Source organism: Gorilla gorilla, chromosome 11, assembly GCF_029281585.2.
Source record: "Gorilla gorilla gorilla isolate KB3781 chromosome 11, NHGRI_mGorGor1-v2.1_pri, whole genome shotgun sequence".
Classification (NCBI taxonomy): Eukaryota; Metazoa; Chordata; class Mammalia; order Primates; family Hominidae; genus Gorilla; species Gorilla gorilla.
In genome coordinates, this window is record NC_073235.2 from 142,376,157 (window position 1) to 142,397,497 (window position 21,341).

Consider the following 21,341-nt stretch of genomic DNA (forward strand, 5'->3'; position numbering starts at 1 on the left):
ATGGAGGACAGAAGCCTCAGCAGAGGATTTGCAATTTTGCAGAGAACAGGCTATAAGCACAAACGGTGCTTCCCACAGGCTGGTGAGCAATTCTCCAGGGAAAATTAAACGTAAGCCACCAGAGCAGAGGGAAGAGCTGGAAGAGCTGGAAGAGCTGGAAGAGCTGGGGTTTCTATAACCAAGTGCTAAGCACTCTGTGTACACTGCAGATGAGGAAACCAAGGCCTGATGGGTGAAATCATTCACCAGGGAGAACCAAGGAGTCAGTGCAGCCAGGATCCAGCCCAGATTCCAAGGCTGCCACTCTCCTGGCCTCCTGGATTGAGGGCCATGGCTGCCAGGCTGCCCAGGGGGCAGGAGGCTCAGGGTGCCTGCTCCTTCAGGAGGGTGGCACGGGGCTGCCACAAGCCCTTCAGAGCAGGCACTGCTTTGGTGAACAGACAGGCAATCTCAGAGAGCCTGGGGAATGCGGCAGAGAGCCCCTCATGAGTAGTATTATTTTATATGCCTTTAATAAGGATCAAAATATGCCACGGAATTTAGGGGTTTGGCAAGATTCTAAAGTTAGTTTTTCAGTACTTGTGGCTTGGCAAATCCATCATGCACTTTGGGGTGTTCTCTTCTAAACCCATACCATGCTCTGAGAAGGAGGAATGATACAGATGTTGCCAAATGATTTTCACCAGTTCCATTAAAATTTCAGTCTTTGTAAACTGAAGAGAACGGTGGGTTTGAGTCCCACTGCTTGGCACCAGAATATGCACTTGACAACACTAAGGAGGTTCCAGAGGTTTGTGCCAGCATTGGAGCTGTGGTCTGCACCTGTGGGTGGTAATGATCGTGGCAATGGTGGTGTGTGAGGAAGGGACAGTGAGAGATGTGGCTGGGAAAAGGTGGCCACTTGAGGTGTGGAGATGAGCCTTGATTCCTGTCCACCCTCTCTAGCCCTGTCCTGCCCCAGCTCACATGGTCTGGGCTGTGGGGACAGGTCCTGATTCCTGTCCATCGGGCTCCTTTGTGCTCCAGCTCATGTGGTCCTGAGTAGTGGGGGCAGTTCCTGAGTTCTCATCCATCTTCCCTGGCCCCAGCTCATGTAGTCATTTCCAGGGCTAAGCTCTGAGTGTTTGGCAACTGTGTATGTTGGCCACGCTCCATCATGGGTGGCTAAGACCCAGCCATGGTGCCCAGGGACCCTGCCGGAGCCACAGGGCAGGGAGAGAGAAGAATAGACACAAGTTCTGCCATCCCTGCCACAACATAGGCTTTGAGCCCTGGGCGAGGCTCCCACCCTACCGGCTGATCCGGAATGCTCCTTCTTGGGAAGTGCTTAGTCCTGCTCTTGCTTCTCTGTTTTGGTCCTGACAACTCCAAGGAGACAGTTTATAATCCACTGATTTGTCTCAGTCTTCTTTAAAAAAAAATAACCAAATACCTTTTTGCATTGAGATAATTGTAGATTCACATGCAGTTGCAGGAACACTAGAGAGTGATCAGGGTGCCTCCACCGTCTCCCCCAGAGGTGCCGTCTTAGGTAACCACAGGACAAAGCCACAGCCTCGAGCTTGACCTTAGCGCTGTTCACGCCCCACACTCAGATGTCACCAGTGTCACACGCACTTGCCTGTGTGTGGGTTAATTCTGTGTTGGTTTGCGTATCCACCGCCACAGTGAAGGCACAGAACCGTCCATCCAGGACCCCTGCGGCTGCCCTGTGGAACCATGGCCATCTCCCTGTCCCTCACCCCCCATGGCCCCTAATCTCTTCTCCACCTCCATCACTTTATCATTTCAAGATCACTCTCCACGACATAACCTTCTAGATTGACTTTTTCACCTGGCGTGGCTCCTGGAGATGATCTGAATTTTTGTATCCACAGTTTGTTCCCTTTCATGAGTAGTATTCCCTGGTACAGGCGTTCTGCAGTGTAACCATTTTGCTGTTGAAGGAAATTTGTGTTGTTTCCAGTTTTTGACTCTTGTGAAAGAAGACAATATAAACATTCATGTGTGGGCTTCTGTGTGACTATAGGTCTCCAGGTCTCTGGGATAAACGCCTAGGAGGGCAACCATCGCCTGGGTCACATGGGAAGAACATGTTTCATTCAGGAAGAAGCCGCCATGCTCTTCCAGGGCAGCTCTGCCTCCCTGCCCCGCACAGCAGTGCATGAGTGTCCTGTGTCTCTACATCCTCATGGCATGTTGTGTAAACTGCATTTCTTATTTTAGCCATTCTGATAGGTGTGCAGTGAACAATCTTCTTTCTTCTAGAGATGAGAATATAGGGTCCCTGGCAGTGGTCCAGATATGCTCAGAAGACCTTCCTGGCTGGAGACGTCTTGCAGGGACACACGGGGCATGGAGGACGCACCCCCAACCCCTCTCTGCCTCCCCAGGGACCTCTCAGGCCCCTACTTTGCTCATTGTCTGTCTTGGGTTCGCTGGTGTTTGGCCTGGAAGCACATCTTGCAATTGAGGAGCTCCTGACTGCCCAGCTTGTACGCGCACCACGTACTCTAACACCCTTTGCCTGGAATTCTTCCCCCAGATCCTCACAGGCTGCTCTGCTCGGCCCCAGGTCTCCACCACCATGGCCTGGCCTGAGGGAGGCCTTTTCTGTCCACCGCAACAGACCCAGGCTCCAACTGTCCTTCACCACAGAGCAGCTGCTGATTTCCTTCTTGCTGCTTATAATCAAAGCTCTCGTATTTATGGCTTGTTCTCTGACTTTCCCAGCAGAGCGAATTCCTTGAGGAAAGAAACGCTCCCAGCCCCCAGCACAGGCATGCTACGTGAGATGGGATCAATAAGTACTGGGAAGAATCTGGATGAATGAATGGATAAATGTGTAAGCCCCTTGATTTTCTTCATGTAGAGCGGCAGTCCCCACCCTTTTTGGCACCAGGGACTGGTTTCGTGGATGATAACTTTTCCATGTACTGGGGTAGAGGGGATGGTTTCAGGATGATTCAAGCACATTACATTCATTGTGCACTTTGTTTCTATTATTATTACATTGCAATACATAATGAAATAATTAATTATACAACCCACCATAATGTAGAATTGGTGGGAACCCACCCTGAGCTTGTTTTCCTGATACTAGATGGTCCCATCAGGGTGATGGGAGGCAGTGACAGATGATCGGGCATTAGATTCTCATAAGGAGCACACACCTAATTCCTTTGCATGCAGTTTACAGTAGGATTTGCACTCTGGTGAGAATCATCTGACAGGAGGCGGAGCTCAGGTGGTAATGTGAGCAGTCGGGAGAGGCTATAAATACAGATGAAGCTTTGCTCGCTTACCTGCCTCTCGCCTTCTGCTGTGCAGCCCAGTTCCTAAAAGGCCACAGACTGGTACTTGTCCATGGCCCAGGGGTTGGGGACCCCTGATTTAGAGTACCAGCGTCGACTTCACCAAGAGAGCAAAGTGTGTGGCCATAGAAGCTGATGTGAAAAACTCACTGGGAACACCCGGGAGGCAGCTTTTTACCAGGCTGAGGTCCAAGGCCACAGGGTGTCGTGCTTGGGCCCACCATGCACAAAGCCTTCGGTGTCCCTGCAGGGCTAACGTGGGGGAGGGCACCGTCCCGGCCCAGGCCTACCCGTTCTTCTAATGTCTCCGGATCCGGAGGGCCCACGCCCCTTCCTCTTCGCGGCGGCAGGCCCCGCCCCTTTTCCCTCCTGCTCAGTGCTGAGCAGCCCATGTTAACACGTGGCCAGAATCACCAGCTTAAATATTTTAAATAAAAGGAACGATCAGTATGTTTTTTTCTCTACCAGAAATAAAGCCGTGGCTGTTTAACACACCCTCTCCCAAACTTATCATCTGAACAACTTTCTTCCACACAATTAAGCATGCATTTCTACACCCACACATTCAGGCCCTGGAATCCAGTGTAGACGTGTCTCTAGAAAACATTCGTTTCCCTGATTGTGTTTTCAGGGGCATTTGTCCTTGAAATTAGAAGGCATGGGACGTGGTATGGATGTTTCATCCCAGTGGATAGCAACTGCTTTGGGCTCAAAGCCTCCTTACATTAAAAGCCATCAAGGACCCCAAAGAGGTTTAGTTCCCATGGGTTATACCTAGCAATGTCTATCATATAAAAAATTAAAGCTAAACATCTCAGAGATGTATTCCCTAAAAATAACAATAATAACATATTATACGTTAATGTAAATAACATGTTGGGAAAACAGCTATACTTTTTAATGTAAAATATTTAGTGAAAACAGTGAGTGGTGTTGCTTTAGAATTGCACAGACCTCCTTAAAGTCTGGGTTAATAGATGGTAGCTGGAGTCTCATGCCTGTTTCTCCAGCCATCAATTAAATATGTTGTTTTGGTGGAAATACATGAAGAAAATCTGACAGATAGGTCTGTTGGAATAAAACTCTTTTAATAGTTTTTTTTTTATATAATTGTGCATTTCTGCTTTGACTCTGTACCAACCTGTCTGACTGGTAGTGTTTTTTATTTTATTGTGGTAAAAACATATAACAAATATTTAAGTATGCAACACAATTTTGTTAGCTATAGGCACAACATTGTACAGCAGATCAATAAAACCTACTCATCTTGCATACTTGAAACTTTAAGCCTAAGCCTATTGAACAGCAACTCCCAGCTTTTGCCCCCCAGCCCCCAGCCCCTAACACCCACCATTCTACTTTCTCCCTCTAGGAATTTGAATCCTCTAGGGACCTGGTGGGAATGGAGTCATACAGTATTTGTTCTGGGGCTGGTTTATTTCCCATGGTCTGTCCCCAAGGTTCATCATGTGTGGCTGCCTATGGCAGGATTGCCTTCATCTTTAAGGATGAATGATATTCCATTGTGTGTACACACGTTTGTTTTATCCAGTCATGTGTTGATGGACATTTAGGTTGTTTGCACATCTTAGCTGTTGTGAGTAATATTGCAATGAACACAGGCGTACTAATACCTCTTTGAGTCCTGATTTCAAATCTTTTGGTTAAATTCCAGAAGAGAGATTGTTGAATCATATGGTGGTTCTATTTTTATTTTTTATTTTATTTTTCAGATGGATCTCACTCTGTCGCTCAGGCTGGAGTACAGTGGCACGATCTCAGCTCATTGCAACCTCCACCTCCCAGGTTCAAACGGTTCTTCCCCCTCAGCCTTCCAAGTAGCTGGGATTGCAGGCATGTGCCACCATGCCCAGCTAATTTTTGTACTTTTAGTAAAGACGGGGTTCCACCGTGTTGGCCAGGCTGGTCCCCTGACCTCAGGTGATCCACCCACCTCAGCCTCCCAAAGTGCTGGGATTATAGGCATGAGCCATCACACCAGGCCCTATTTTTAATTTTTGAGGAAACTCCACACTGTGTTCCACAATGGCTGTACCATTTTGCGTTCTGAACAGCAACAGTATACGAGGTTTCTGGTTGCTCCACAGCCTCACCGATGGAAACTCCACACTGTGTTCCACAATGGCTGTACCATTTTGCGTTCTGAACAACAACAGTATATGAGGTTTCTGGTTGCTCCACAGCCTCACCGATGCGCGTCTTTTTTTTTTCTTTTTTAGCAGCTGTTCTCACAGGTAGGAGGTTGGTTTTGATTTGCGTTTCCCTGATGATTAGTGACATTGAGCCTCTTCATACCTCTTGGCCATTTGTGTATCTTCTTCAGAGAAATGTCTGTTCAAGCTCTGTGCCTATTTTTTAATTGAGTTGTTAGTGTTTTTGATATTGAGTTGTAGGAGTTTCACACATATTTTGGAAATTCACCTTTTATCAGATCTATGGTTTGGAAATATTTCCTCCCATTCTGTAGGTTGCTTTTTCATCTGTTGCTTGTTAGCTGTGCAGAAGCTTTTACATTTGACGTTCCATTTGTCTACTTTTGCTTTTGTTGCCTGTGCTTTTGGTATATTCATGAAATCATTTCCAAGACTAATGCCAGAAAGCCTTTCCTATATGATTTTTTCTAGAAGATTTATAGTTTCTGGTTCAAAAGCCCAGAAATAAATCCACAGTATATGGTTGACTGATCTACAAGAGTGCCAAAAATACATATAGGGAAAGAATATTCTCTTGGGAAAACTGAATATGCACATGCAAAATAATAAAATTGGACCCTTATGCTATACACAAAAATTGGTAGTTTCTTGAAGATTAGTTACAATGTAGAGTCTGAATCCTGTTAATGAACGCTTTCATCTCTGTTACATTAAAATGCATAGCCCTATCATTAACTTTGAACGGATCTTTTACTTTGCATGATTTTATAACATCCTATCTTGGTCATTTGGAAAATAATGACTCACTGAGTTATACAGTGTTTTCAAATGTAGACACGTTTCATTATTCAGTATCCAAAAAAATCATATTTGCTAATATCACCACCCATCTCACCAGGGAAGTCTTTAAGTAATGGGAAGCTATGAAGACGTTGGTGGTGAATACATGCTTTCCAAAATTTTAATTTACACTCCAGTTCACATTTTAGCATTGGCAACAAATACTGTCAATGGTTTTCTTTGAAAAGGCTGGTTCACTTCATTTGCTTTCAAGAAATCTGCCAAAGACTGAACTCTGAATAGTTTGTAAGTCATACTTTCAAGTAAAACAAATATTCCATGAAAAAAGTGGGTAGTGGAGCTCTTAGCTCAGTCACATGGCGCTTTTTCTGAAGAGAACCATTGTTCTTCAGCTTGCAGACGGGCTTTGTGTGTACTTTCTATTTAGTTACAATATTAAAATGGTGTGTGCCTCAAGCATGGAGCTTTAATAACATAAATAATTTTCCTCCTTCACCCAGAACATTCTTAAGTAACACGGAGGTTATGTTCTTTGTCCCTCCCCGTGAGTGCCTGGCAGTGACGCATGCAATGACTGCTGTGTGCTGTGGCTCCAGCTTAGGTTCCAGGCCCAGCACTGAGGCTGTTTGGTACCATTAATGCGAACGTCAATATAGTGAAGAAAACAGTGGCCTCCTAGCATTATGAAAAGAGTTTCGACCTCAGAGACTTCTGAGAAAGTTTCAGGGATGCCCAGGGGCCTGACTACAGTTTGAAAAATATTGATTTAGCCAAAACATCATAGAATCAGTCTCATGTCTATTTCCTTTTTCCTTTTTATCATCTAATTTTTTTAACAGAATACAATTTAAAGTAAGTTTACTGACGAATATTTTGCATCAAATGATAGAAGTTAAACATTGGTGATTTTTCACATTAACTGCAGTTTTATGATTTATGTATTTAACTGAACTAAGTTTCCAAAGCATCTGAAATTAACTATAATTTACGCAACTTTTTGGACATCTAAAAATAAAAAATGAATATATATTTAACATCCCTCATCTCAAAATCTAAAATCTGAAATGCTCCAAAATTTGAAACTTTATTTTTTTTTTTTTTTTTTTGAGATGGAGTCTCGCTCTGTCGCCCAGGCTGGAGTGCAGCGGCGCAATTTTGGCTCACTGCAACCTCTGCCTCCAGGGTTCACGCCATTCTCCTGCCTCAGCCTCCTGAGTAGCTGGGACTACAGGTGCCTGCCACCACGCCCGGCTAATTTTTGGTATTTTTAGTAGAGTCAGGGTTTCACTGTGTTAGCCAGGATGGTCTCGATCTCCTGACCTCGTGATCTGCCCACCTCAGCCTCCCAAAGTGCTGGGATTACAGGCATGAGCCACCGTGCCCAGCCAATTTGAAACTTTCTGAGCACCGACATGACACCACAATTAGAAAATTCTATGCACAAGCACTGAACACGAACTTTGTTTCATACACGAAATTATTAAACATATTGGACAAAATTACCTTCCAACTATCTGTATAAGGTGTCTATAAAGCATAAATAAATTTTGTGTTTAGACTTCAGTCCCATCTCCAAGCTATCTCATTATGTAAAAGAAAAATTTCAAATTCTTTAAAAAACCAAAACCCAAAACATTTCTTATCCCAGGCATTTTTGATAAGGGAGGTTCCACCTTTCTTTCATGTGCACGCATGAGCCCAACAAGCAGCCTGGGAAATAAAATGTGGAATCCATGTCTGCAGCCACCCATGTACCGCTCCTGGTCCTATTCCACTTCACACCCCCTGCCAAGAGAGGATCACCATCCTGACTTGGGTGTTTATCCTCACCCTGAGTTTCTAACCACTTTCATTATGAATGCATGTATTCCTCAACAAAATGTAATATTGCTAGGAATAGTTTTATAAAATTCTTCCTGTGCACTTAATGTTTCTCTAAGCTTCTAATATATGCCCAGGAGCAAATTGTTCCTCACCGGGCAGAGGCATCTTCAAGTTTACTAGACACTGGCAATTTGTTATACGAAGTAATTATGTCAATCTATATTCCCACCAGCAGTATATAAAAGTTTTGTTTTCTATACATCCTCTGCAGCACTTAAGTGATGAGACTTAAATTTCTGTTGCTTTTTGTGGGCAGTTTTGGAGTTTTAGTGTAGTTTAATATGGATTTATCTGACCTTTAGTGAGATTGATCATATTTTCAAGTTTATTTACCATTGGAAATTTTCCCTCCATAAATTGCCCTTCTGAATCCTTGAAAATTTTTTCTGTTGTTTATTATTTTATACTTTTTTGTAGGAATTCTTGACATATGTTAGATTTTAACCCTTCAGCCATTTTGTGTGACACAGACATCTTCCATGTGGTGGTGTTTTAGTAAATTTGTTGTGATGTCCTTTCGTGTACAATCTGAACTTTAGATACAATCACATTTATCATTTTTGTCCTTTGTGTTGAACCTCTGTTGTGTTAGTACTTCCTTAATAAATCTTTCCCTACTCTGTGGTCACAAAATATTTATGTTTTTGAATAACAGTTTTAAAAATGTACTTTCCACAGTTATGTTTCATCCAGCCACATTTTATCTTTGGGGATTATGCAAGCAGAGATGTAATTTTATTTTTCTTTTCCACATGGATAGCAAACTTCTCAGCATCATTTATTCAATTATTTCCCCACTGACCTGCAATGCTATCCCTGTCTTATATCAGGCCTCACATATTTGGAGAACTCTTCCTAAAAAGAATGTGGATTCTGTTGCTGGTGGGTGGGGTGCTTGCTAAGTTCTGTGGGTCAAGTTGTTTGATACTGCTCTCCAGCTTCTCTGTATCCTCAATGACTTTTTGTCTACTTCTTCTACCCTTAGGCGAGAGGAACACTGATCTCTCCAATAGTATTAGTAGATTTATTTGATGTTTTAGTTCTACAAGCTTTTGCTTCCTACATTTAAGTTTGTTATATCCTGTTGATGAATTAACCATTTTATCATTAGAAAATGCTTCTTTGTATTCCTGGTAATAGTCCTTGTCCGGAAGTCAACTTTGATATTAATGTTCCCACTTTAGTTTTCTTATGATTAGAGTTTACATAGTATATCTCTTTTAGGTCTGTTTACCATTGATCTATCTGAGTATTTATATTTAAATTGCATGCCTTTATCTTTTGTTTTTTTGAGATGAGGTCTCACTATGTTACCTAGGCTGGTCTTGAACTCCTGGGCTCAAGTGATCACTCAGCCTCACAAAATGCTGGGATCACGAAGTTCGTGAGCCACCACTCCTGGCCTGAAGTACATATCTTATAGACAGCTTGTTGTTGGGTTGTGTTCTTTTTATCCAGTCTGACAGTTTACTCCTTTTATTTGAAGTGTTTAGACCATTTATATTTATTGTAATTGTTAAATTTACTTTTACTGATGTTTTAACCCCCATAATATAGTTCTATTATTTTTGCATTAAACAGCCAATTATCTTTTAAATAATTTTAAAAACAAAAAAAAAGTATTTTATATTTACCTACAATGTTTCCATTTCAGGTGCCCATCATTTCTCTGTGTAGATACGAGTATTTACACTAGTATCTGAGCTTTTTCCAGGCACTTCCACACATGTTGCATAATTTTGCTTCTGCAACAGTTGTAGGCACAGGACACTATCTCCAGTTTACAGATGAGGCAGTTGAGGCTCAGAACAATTATAGGAGTTGCCTAGTCTCCAGAAAGATCTAGGATTGCAATCCAGGTCTGTTTGTCCATTAATCACTGTTTGCATTCCTAGTGAGACTTATCGGAGATGAGGAAAAGAAGAAAGTGCCTTCCATCAAGGAAGAAACCACATGCCTTTGTAGGCCAGAGTGCAGTTATCCCTTAGAAAGCTGTGCTGAGGAAGGGAGCAGAGGCTCTTGGCATGGTTGAAGTGTCTGGAGAGATGAAAGAGGGAATAGTTCATCCAGGAAGAGTCAGAGGACCCAAGCCAGGGCAGACTGCACAGCAAAGGACAGCCAGAAACAAAGCCCACCTCTCACCCAGACCAAGGAACTGGCAAAGTGAGAAGAGAGTTAGGTGACATATTGCAGAATCCATGGTACTCTCTGCTCAAGTTTAGAGGGGTTGGCAGGGCAGAAGGGAGATGAGAGGAGGTATAGACAAGTGTGGGTGCAAAGGAAGGGGCTTGTTATTCCCCCATCTTTGACTGGAAAATTCACTGACTGGCCAGGTCCAATTCCAGTTCCCCTTGGCACCCACTGCCGCTATCTGCTCTGAGGCCCCTGCGGGGCAGTACTGAGAACCTGGGCTCCAAGGACAGGCTCTGCCTGCACACCAGCCTAACATCCTGACAAATGACTTCCCCTCCCTGCACCTCTGCTTCTTCCTCCCACCCAACATCCCCTTTCTCCCCAGAAAGATGTTGTAGGTTATTTAGGACCCAGAGAACTGAACATAGACCCCATGGGGTACTGACAACAGGAGAGACCCTGATGCAAGTGCCAGCCTGTCCATGGGCAAGTGTGAGTTTGAAGTGACTCCCTTCACCTCCAGGAGCGTCTGTCTCCTCAGTGCTGGAATGCAGATAGGGAGAAAACCCAGTTCAGGAGCTGTCCTAGACTAGAAGAGATGACCTGCATGCAGATGCCATTTGCATTTCTAAGGCTCTTTCAACCCTTACTTCAAATGGCAGGACCATGACAGGAGGCATGACAATCCCCTTGTGTTTTGAGGCAGCGAGAGGGGACACAATCTGAAGGCATCTCCGAAGACTTGGCCACCCATACCCAGGTGTCTTGGACTGCAGCCATTTAATCTAGCTTTTGTTTTTATTTTTATTTATTTATTTATTTTTGAGAGAGAGTTTTGCTTTTGTTGCCCAGGCTGGAGTGCAATGGCCTGATCTTGGCTCACCACAACCTCTGTCTCCCGGGTTCAAGCGATTCTCATCCTCCTCTGCCTCCCGAGTAGCTGGGATTACAGGCATGCACCACCACGCCTGGCTAATTTTGTATTTTTAGTAGAGTTGGGGTTTCTCCATGTTGGTCAGGCTGGTCTCGAACTCCAAATCTCAGGTGATCCAACCACCTCAGCCCCTCAAAGTGCTGGGATTACAGGCGTGAGCCACCATGCCCATCAAATCTAGCTTTTATTAAAGACAATAGAAAATTTATAATCTGATGGTATGTAGGTTAAGAACCAGAAGAGTAGGAGAAAAAGGGCCACACAGTTGACTCTGTGAATGCGATTTCCCAGACTCATTCATGCCCCTGAGACACAGACCCTCTGGTGGGAATCCATTTGCTTAGAGGAAGGCTGTGACCGTAAGAGCTTTTTTGGGAAGGTGCTAATGGGAGGAGGAAGATTCTGGGGACCACTTGATGAGGCCTGGGGGATTCACATCTGGGTGGGTTTCAGGGTGGAGCTCCTGGCTGCAGCATCAGGACCCTGAGTGTGGGAGGGGATGCAAATGTGGGTGATCAAGGGGGCTCTTTTGTTGTTGTTAATTAGAAAAAAACTATGCACCCTGCAGACCCTGGGGCTGGCTGCTCATATGAAAGGGATACCACAGTAGGCTGTGTAAAGAGGGGACCCCTGATGCCGACCACAGCTCCATCCTCCTCCTCTGAGCTCCTCCTCCCTCTCTCCCCCTCCTTTCTGCCCCCCTTTCTCTCTGTTTTCTTCTCTCTCTCCCTCCCTCCTCCTCCTTTCTGCCCCCCTTTCTCTCTGTTTTCTTCTCTCTCTCCCTCCCTCCTCCTCTGTCTCCCCCTCTTTCTCTCTCTCTTTTTCCCTAAGGCCTTGTTAGAGTTGAACAGCACTCTTTTCCCACGAAGCGTCGGTCATTCTAGCTCTTCTAAAACGCTAACTCAGCTGGAACTTCGGAACTTTTGGGATCTCTTCCTCCAAGATTCTCTATTTGCCCTCTGACCTACCTCCAGGGCTGCCAAAAGCAGCTTCCGGCTGGCGAAGTGTGGATTCAAGGACTTCAAGTTGGCCAGTCTGGATCTGACCCAGACTCAGCAGAGACAGGCGTGGGAAGGGGGACGGGTCATCCTACATGAAAAACTCAGAGCTGGGAATCCAGGTCAGACAGAGCCAGAGGGCACTCTGGAGGAGGAGGGTGTTTAAAACACTGAGCGTCAGAGAGGGGAAGTGTGCTCCATCTCCTGGTGTGGAGCTAATCCTCTTTATTCTTCCCTGCTCCCCTACCTCTCTCCCTTCCCTGCTTTTCTTTTCCCTTCCCTTCCCTGCCTTTCTTTTCCCTTCCCTTCCCTGCCTTTCTTTTGCCTTGCCTTGCCTTGACTTGCCCTGCCCTGCCCTGCCTTGCCCTGCCCTGCCTTGCCCTGCCTTGCCCTGCCTTGCCTTGCCCTGCCTTGTCTTGTCCTGCCCTGCCCTACCCTGCCCTGCCCTGCCCTGCCCTTCCCTGCCCTGCCTTGCCCTGACCTGCCCTGCCCTGCCCTGCCCTGCCCTGCCCTGCCCTGCCTTGCCCTGCCTTGTCCTGCCTTGCCCTGCCCTGCCCTGCCCTGCCTTGCCCTGCCCTGCCCTGCCTTGCACTGCCCTGCCCTGCCCTTCCCTGCCTTGCCCTGCCCTGCCTTGCCCTGCCCTTCCCTGCCTTGCCCTGCCCTTCCCTGCCTTGCCCTGCCCTGCCCTGCCCTGCCTTGCCCTGCCCTGCCCTACCCTTCCCTGCTTTGCCCTGCCTTGCCCTGCCCTGCCCTGCCTTGCCCTGCCTTGCCCTGCCCTGCCCTGGGGAAGGGCATAGGAAGCTCCATAGGAAGCTAAAAGCCAATCCATTCTCACAGAGTTTTAGTTTCTAGCTGAGGTCTCCACTGAAAACAGCCGAGTTCTTTTCAATGTGTTTTCTTTTTATGCTATGGGGAGCCTTAGATCTGCTTCTTTCAACTCACAGAGACTTTCTGATGAATAGGACCAGTTAATCATGGTTTTCTTATAGCAGCTTCATTGAGATATGTTCATGTATCGTACAATTCACTCACGTAAAGTATCCAATTCAGTGGTTTTAGTACATTTACTAATGCACTAATTTATATGTATACTAATATATAATATGTATTATTAATATATGTTATTATATACTAATATATATTATTTTATGTTATAAATAGATAAAAATATATACTAATATATAATATGTACTTATATATACATCAATATATAATGTATTATTTTATACTAATGTATATTATACATACTAGTATATAATCTATATTTTATATGTTATAAATATATAATAAAATATATAAATATTTTATGCATGTATTAATATATAATATATACTAACATGCTAATTTATATATACTTATATATAATTTATATAGTATATAATATATAAATGTATATAATACATAATTTATATATTTATATATTAATAGTTTATATATTAGTATATATACTAATTTTATATACTAATAAATTATATAATATATAAATTATATATTATAGTACATAATATATATTATATAGTTAAATAACTATGTAACTATAATATATAACTATATATGATATACAGTTATATATAATATAAATTTTACATACAGTATATAAATTATATACTATACATTTATATACATATGGTATATAAATTATATACTATATAATGTGTATGTATTAGTATATATACTAATATATACTAAATTAGCATATTAGTAGTATATATTACTACATATTATAGTAACATATATATTACCATATTTAGAGAGTTGTACAATTATCACCACGGTCAATTCTAGAACATTTTCACGTGCTCAGAGGACCCCTGTGCCCATGAGTAGTAACTTGCCATTTCCCCTAACTCCTCGGCTCAGCCACTAAGTTACTTTCTGTCTCTATATGGTATGTGGTCCTCTGTGACCGGAAGCTTTCATTTAAAATAATGTTTTCAAGATCTATCCCTGTTACCGTGTGCACAACACTTGAGTGGTTGTTCTTTTTATGTATACACCACATTTAATGTGTCCATAAGTCGATGGGCATGGGGGTTGCTTCCACTTTCTGGCTCTGCTGAACAGTGTTGCTATGAATATTCATGTGCAGGCTTCTGTGGACCTGTTTTCCTTTCTCTTGGGTATATATCTAGGTGTGGAATTGCTATGCTGTATAGTAGCTCTAGGCTTAACCATTTGAGAAACCGCTGAGCTATTTTCCAACATGGCTGCACCATTTTACATTTCCCCTATCAGTGGATGAAGGTTCCAATTTATTCACATCCTTGCCAATAGTTATTATTATCTATCTCTTCCATTACAGGTATCCTAGTGGGTATGAAGTGGTGTCTTCCTAGTTTTGATTTGCACGTCTCAGGTTACTCTTGCACATTTGTGTATCTTCTTTGAAGAAAAGTGTATCAATTCTTCGCACATTTTTTATTTGAGTTATTTGTCTTTTTATTACTGAGTTACAAAAGTTCTTTATATATTCTAGATGCAAGTCCTTTATGCAAAGTATGATTTGCAAATATTTTCTCCTATTCTGTGCGTTGTCTTATTTTTTTGATTCACAAAATTTCTTGAAGAACAAAAATTTTAATTTTTGTTGGAGTCCAATTTATCTATGCTATCTTTCGTTGTTTATGTACTGTCAATAGCTGAGATTTTTGAGAAGGATTGCATTAGATCTGTAGATCAATTTGGGGAATATTGCCATTGTATCAGTTAGTGTTCCACCAGAGAAAGAATCAGCAGAATGTTTGTTTATTTGCAGGAGTTAGCTTAGCAGTTTTGAAGCCTGGCTAGGCAAGTTTGAAATCCATAAAGTAGGTTGCCAATCACAAGAGGCTAGGACTTCTGGGCACAAGCAGAAGCTGCTGTCCATAGGCAAAAGTTTTTCTTCTTCAGAGAACCTTCAATTTTCCTGTTAAAGCTTTTCAACTGATTAGATCAGGCCTATTCATATTATCTAGTGTATGCTCCATTACTTAAAGTCAACTGATTATGGAACTCAGTCACATCTACAAAATGCCTTCACAGCAACATCAAGGTTAGTATTTAATTGAATATCTAGGGACTGTAGGCTAGCTAAGTTGACATGTAAGACTAACCACCCCTGTCATTTTGCCAATAATATGTCTTCTGATCCATGAACATGGTATATCTTTCCATTTATTTAAATGTTTTTCATTTCTTTAAACAGTTTTGTAATATTCAGATTACAGAGTATGTGAGAGTATAAGTCTGGTACTTCTTTGATAAATTTATTCCTAAGTATGTATTCTTTTTTATAATATTTTAAATGGATTTGTTTTGTTAATTCTATTTTCAGATTGTTCATTGCTGGTGTCTACAATTGATTTTTGTAAATTGATATTTTATTCTCCAGCCTCACTGTGATATTAGTTCTAACAGTTTTTTGTAGATTCCTTAGGATTTTCTATATATTATGCCATTCTTAAATGTGTTTGCAATATATTAATTTTTGAGGAACATGTAAACATAATCCAAACCATTATGCCTTTCTCATTATGTCTTAGTTTAGCATTACAAAAAATAAAGTAAAATAGATCACTCTTTACTAATAATTTTATTTTGTTTTAAATGAAAATTCACAATATGGTATTAAAATATAAGGTAATCTAAGTACCTAGGCACATAATAAATATATTATTTATTCAGTTACCAACTTCTATTAGTTACTGCTCAATCTAATTCATTATTTTTTCTTTTTCTTTGTTTAGGGGAAAGCTGCCACTTCTGCAAATTGTCCTCCTCTTAAGACTGTCTCTTTTGTGACTGCCTTCTGTTCATCTCAAAGAAAGAGTCCAGCACATGGCACCTTGTTTTCACAGGCAGAATCTGCTTTTGTGAGTTTTTTGGGTTTCCTTGGCCTCCTACAAGCCAGTGTGTGTGAGTTCGCATCTCTTATCCCTACATGGTCAATAGTCCTTGAAGGCATCTCCTTGATGTTTTCTGCTCCTTTGCTTGTGTTCCCTTTCCTCCTCCATTGTGACTCCTCTGTAGGACCTTCCTCCTGTCCTGGAGCTCCTGGGGCTCACACCTGTGACCTCTCACCACAGCCACAGCTCCAGGTGATGCCCACATGCCAGGGGCCCACCTGGACCTCCAGCTCAGGTGCTTCCTCTGAGCTCTAGACCAGAACAGCCAAATGACCTGGACATATCTTCCTGAATGTCTAAAAGGCATTGCAGACTCACTTTGCCCAAACCCAACCTGCAAACTTCTCCTCCTAACCTCCCCGACCCCATCCAGTCTGTTATACAAGCAGGAGCCTGGGGAGATCACTCAGTGCCCCTCCTCCTCCCCCTTCAGTTTCATTCAACCTTCAGGCCTCGCCATTGTCCTGTGATAGCTCACGGTCTGCTGCCTCCTGCCAGCCCCTCCTCCTCATTTGTCCCTGGCCACCAACACCCAGCCTGGGTGATGGCATTGGCGTCCTCACTAGGCTCCTGTGGCCCTGTCACCGACCCCAAATCTGCTCCCTACACTTCACAGTGGACTTTCAATCCACAGTGGATCCCATCACCCCCTTCTCTGGGTGGAGACACAAATCTGTGCACAGCCATCTGGGCTGGCCTGGGCCCAGCCTCACTCCCAGGACCGTGTCATACATTCCTCTGTCTGCCCTCTGCCCTCTGGCCTCCCATCCTCCTCTTTTCTCCTCAGAATCTGTGTCCTGCACCTGGGAGGCCCTTGGTTAGCTTATCCTCCTCTGCATGTTCCCCATGTCCTCCAGGGACACTGTTTTCTCAAGTCAGTTCCTGTTCCAGCCCTCCTGGCCCCATAGCTTCTGCTTCAAACCATTTCCTACAATGTGACTGCAGCAAGTTGGTCAATGTGAAGATACCCAGGCTTGAATCCGATGAGTGTGAGACCCCCAGCCAATGCAGCCCACCCAAGGTGTAGCCACTCAGGATAGAAGAGGTGACGATGGCATCTGGGAGACATCTGTCAAGAGGCCTCAAGGCCAAGGTGTGCACTGGCTCTTGCCCCACAGCAGAGTGAGGGGTGCCCCCCCCCAAGACCTGACAAAGATTAGTGTCTACCTATCCACAGTGTGTGGCGCCACGGTTGGCAGTGGGGGTAGGGGGCGCAAAGTCCTGCCAGGAAGGCACTGGTGAGAGCTCAGGCGAGGGGCCGCTGGCTTGAGACAGCTTCTCTGTGTGTGCAGAGCACACGTGTGGGTGCATCCCACTAAGTTCCAGAAGGAAGGGAGAGCCTCTGCAGCCACCGCCGAGCCTGCCTGGGGTTGCAGGGTGCTGTGCATGGTGGGATTCTCCCACATTAAGAGGGAGGGGTGCCCAGTGTCCAGCCAAAGCAGGGGTGCAGCCCTGGCCATGAGCCTCTGTCGAGGTCCCTGCATGGTGCTCCGGAGAACCTGAGTGGGGCTGCAAACTGCACCCATGTCACTCAGCACATGGAGCTGAGAGCCAGAGGCAACCATGAGTGGGTCATGCACTTCCCTGTCGCTGCTCTAACAAATGCCCAGAACCCAATGGCTTAGAAATACAGCAATTTATTCTCTTACCTTTCTAGAGGCAAGAAATTTGAAATGGGACTCACAGGGCTAAAGTCGAGGTGGCTCCTTCTGAAGGCATCCATGGGGAATCCGCTCCTTTCCCCTTTCCACTTCTTTCTGGCAGCTTCTGCACTTCTGGGCTTGTGGCCACTTCACTCAGGTCCTTGCTCAAGTCACAGGTGGCTGCTCCCCTCTGACCTCTGCCTCCCTCTCATTCTTTTAATTGGAGATGGTGTTAGAAACCAAGATCTGAACACTGGGTGTGCTCACTGCTACTGCAGTGTCATTGCTCTTGGTCCTCTCAGCAGACAGAGCAAAGGGCAGTGGGCATCTCCAGTTATCTTGGGGGAAGCAGCTGCCTTGTCCCTAGAAATTGAATAAATGTGATGACATGACAAAACACCTGCAGAACCCCAGGTACGTGGTAGGTGATCACAGAGGGAAGAGTGTTATCGGAGACAAGCCCCAGGAATAACTGAGGGTAAATCAGCCTAACATGGAAGTTAGAAAATACTCCAAGTGAGCAAAAATTAAGAAGGTGCTATTTCTCAGCCTTCTGGCATTGTCTGTATTTGCACGTGTGTATGTGTGTGAATGTGTCTGGGAACGTACTGTTGTACTATCTGTGAGGTGCTGATATGTCAAGAACATTCCCCCATTTCTTGAACCCTTCACATGATTTTTAATGGCCGTATACTACTCCACGGAATTGGTACAGCCGGATTTAACTGTCTCTTGATGGGGCATTTAAGCTCTTCCCAGATTTGGTTGTGATTGTTGTGGGTGGTTGTTTTGGCCATTCTGCCTTAAACCCCAAGGACTTTATTGTACTAAAGTTGTGTCTGCTTCTTTGGTTATTTTCTTAGCACATATTTCTAAAAACAGCAATGCCAGGTCAAAAACCTGTACCTTGTCTCTGCCCTTGGTTTCTGTGGCCAAGTTTCTCTTGGGAAGCTGTGTCCGTTTCCCTGTCTACACAGGGCAGGAGGGTTCCCACTTCAGTGCTGCTTCACGAGCAGGAATTCAGTCTTCCAGTTATTTCTAGCAATGGAATAGATTTAAAAAGTATTATTCATTTTTGTGTGTTACTTTGTGTTTATTTAACTTTTCGTGACATTAAAATTGCTTTGATATGTTTAGGGCTGCTTATTCATGTCCTCTGCTCTTTTACTATTGGGAACTTTTTTCTTACTGCTTTACAAAAGGGAATCAATGTTAAAGGTATAGAAATAGGAAATTTGAGAAAATATCTAGGCTGAATGTTCACATATATTAAATGTTTTTGAAACAAGGCAAGAAAGAAGACCATGTAATAAAAAAATATTGCCTTCCCATTAACTCATTCCCCTTTCATTTCAAAGTCAGGCAGGAAGTAAATGAAATAAAGACAAGTTAAATAAAAAGAGCAGTGACAGCATTAACATCTGTATCCGACATGGTCAGGTTCAATGCAGAGGAAGATGGTGTCAGCGATGGAGACCAGGCTTCCCAAGATCTCATGGCAAAGAACTAGTTTCTTCCTCCAATCTGCTGAGGGCCAACACTTTTGCAAAATTCAGTAGAAATGGTATAACAAAGTTGAATTGCTACAACAAAGTTTCTAAACACTGTACATTATTAAACTTAACTCATGGCAGGCCCCAACAGGTGGTTTGTGGCCCAGGCCAGCCTGTGGACCGCACTCTGTTGCTTTGGAGGAAAATGTGAGATGCTCCCTTGAGCTCAGAGTAGGGGAGACCCTGGACCCAGAATTCAGAGCACTGGGGTGGCTCAGAACCCAGAATGCAGAGCAGGGGGGTGGTCCTGGATCCAGAACACAGATCCGGGCCTGTATTTGCAGATGATAATGCCAGGGCTTCCAAAGTAGACCCACTGCAGAGACACTAAGAACATGGTGGGAATGGGGTGGCAGTCTCAAAAGAGAATTCACACTGGATGCTGTTGGGACGTCTGGTCAACCAAACCTAAGCGCTCTCCTTCACATCCCAGCCCAAAATACCTTCCAGGTGAATTACCGAGATCACTGTGAAAACGGGGACATGCATCAACTAGAAGTAACTACAGGCAAGTACCTCATCTCATCCTATTGTTGAAAAACTAATAAGAAAATAATGAATAAGTTTGACTGCATAAACACAAAAATCCTGCATATCACAACACAAGAAACACAAAGAAAGGTAAATCAATGAAGAAAATCTCCCATCAAACCCTCCAAGGTGCAAGCAAGCAGGATGCTCTAAGGATGCTGGGCGGTGTGCTTTCACTTAAAAGGTCAGAATCTAGGCCGGGCGCGGTGGCTCACGCCTGTAATCCCAGCACTTTGGGAGGCCGAGGCAGGCAGATATCTGAGGTCAGGAGTTTGAGATCAGCCTGGCCAACGTGGTGAAACCCCATCTCTACTAAAAATACAAAAATGAGCCGGTCGTGGTGGCAAGCCCCTGTAATCACAGCTACTCAGAAGGCTGAGGAAGGAGAATCGCTTGAACCCCAGAGGCGGAGATTGCAGTGAGCTGAGCTCATGCCATTGTACTCCAACCTAAAAAAAAAAAAAAGTCAGAATCTAAGTGTCGGCCCGCAGGGGCAGGGGCAGCCACTCAGACATGCTCCTGTGCTCCCTGCTGCTGGTCTCCCCCAGGTCGTTGTCAGGATCACTCAGCCACTGCCCCTCCCCTGCCAGCCCAGAAGACAGACTATGCCTGGTGCCTGGTCAGACAGTGCAGCCCCCGTGGACCCACCAGCAGCCCCTCTCTCCCTTCCCGGCGTCAGTTTCTCCATGGTACTGGTTCTGAGGCAACACTGTTGCTTTGCTCATCTGCGGGTTTGCTGCCTGCCTCTCCCCTAGATGTGGAGCTGCCGGGGCAGTCTGCTTGCACTGCTGTGAACAGTGCTTCCCCGGTCCTGGGGGTGCCCAGCGCAGAGTGTGTTTGTTGGGGACACAAGCAGCACCTGAGCACTCATCTGGGGTGCAGGCCTATATATTGGGTCACAGCTCACAGTCAGGAGCACTGGCTGTCCTGCAGCTTACTCTGAAAGGAGCTGCAGGGCCGTGGAATCACAAGGCTGGGGAAGAGTCGGCCTCCGTAATGCCAGCCGGCTCTGGCCTCTGCATTCCCTTCCCTGCACTCGCCCAGCATCAGCCCCGCAATCCTCCCACAGAGATTTTTCACCAGGTTTCCTAGCCCTGGAAGCCAGATCCGGGAGGCCACAGCAGAGCAGGTCCCCGAGAATGGTCCTCAGGTTGGCCCTTCTGCTCCCCTGGACCAGGGAGAAGGCCCCGCTGGACTGGCTTTTTGCAGGTGTTTTGTATTCACCTTGGCGAGCATCCTGGGTACAGGACGCATTTGCTCACATGCACAGTTTGCCTGCTGTTGTGTTGCTGGACAGAGGGTGGTGCCTGCTGGCCGTGCCATCTCTCCACAGGGAGTGACCACAGAGCTGGTGCTGGGACCAGGCAGGCCGAGTCTAGATGCTGCTCTCCCACCTTGAGATTGTGTGTGTGTGTGTGCAGATGTGTGTGAGAGTGTGTATATGTGTGTATTTCTGTATGCATGTATGTGTATATGTGTGAGAGGGTGTTTT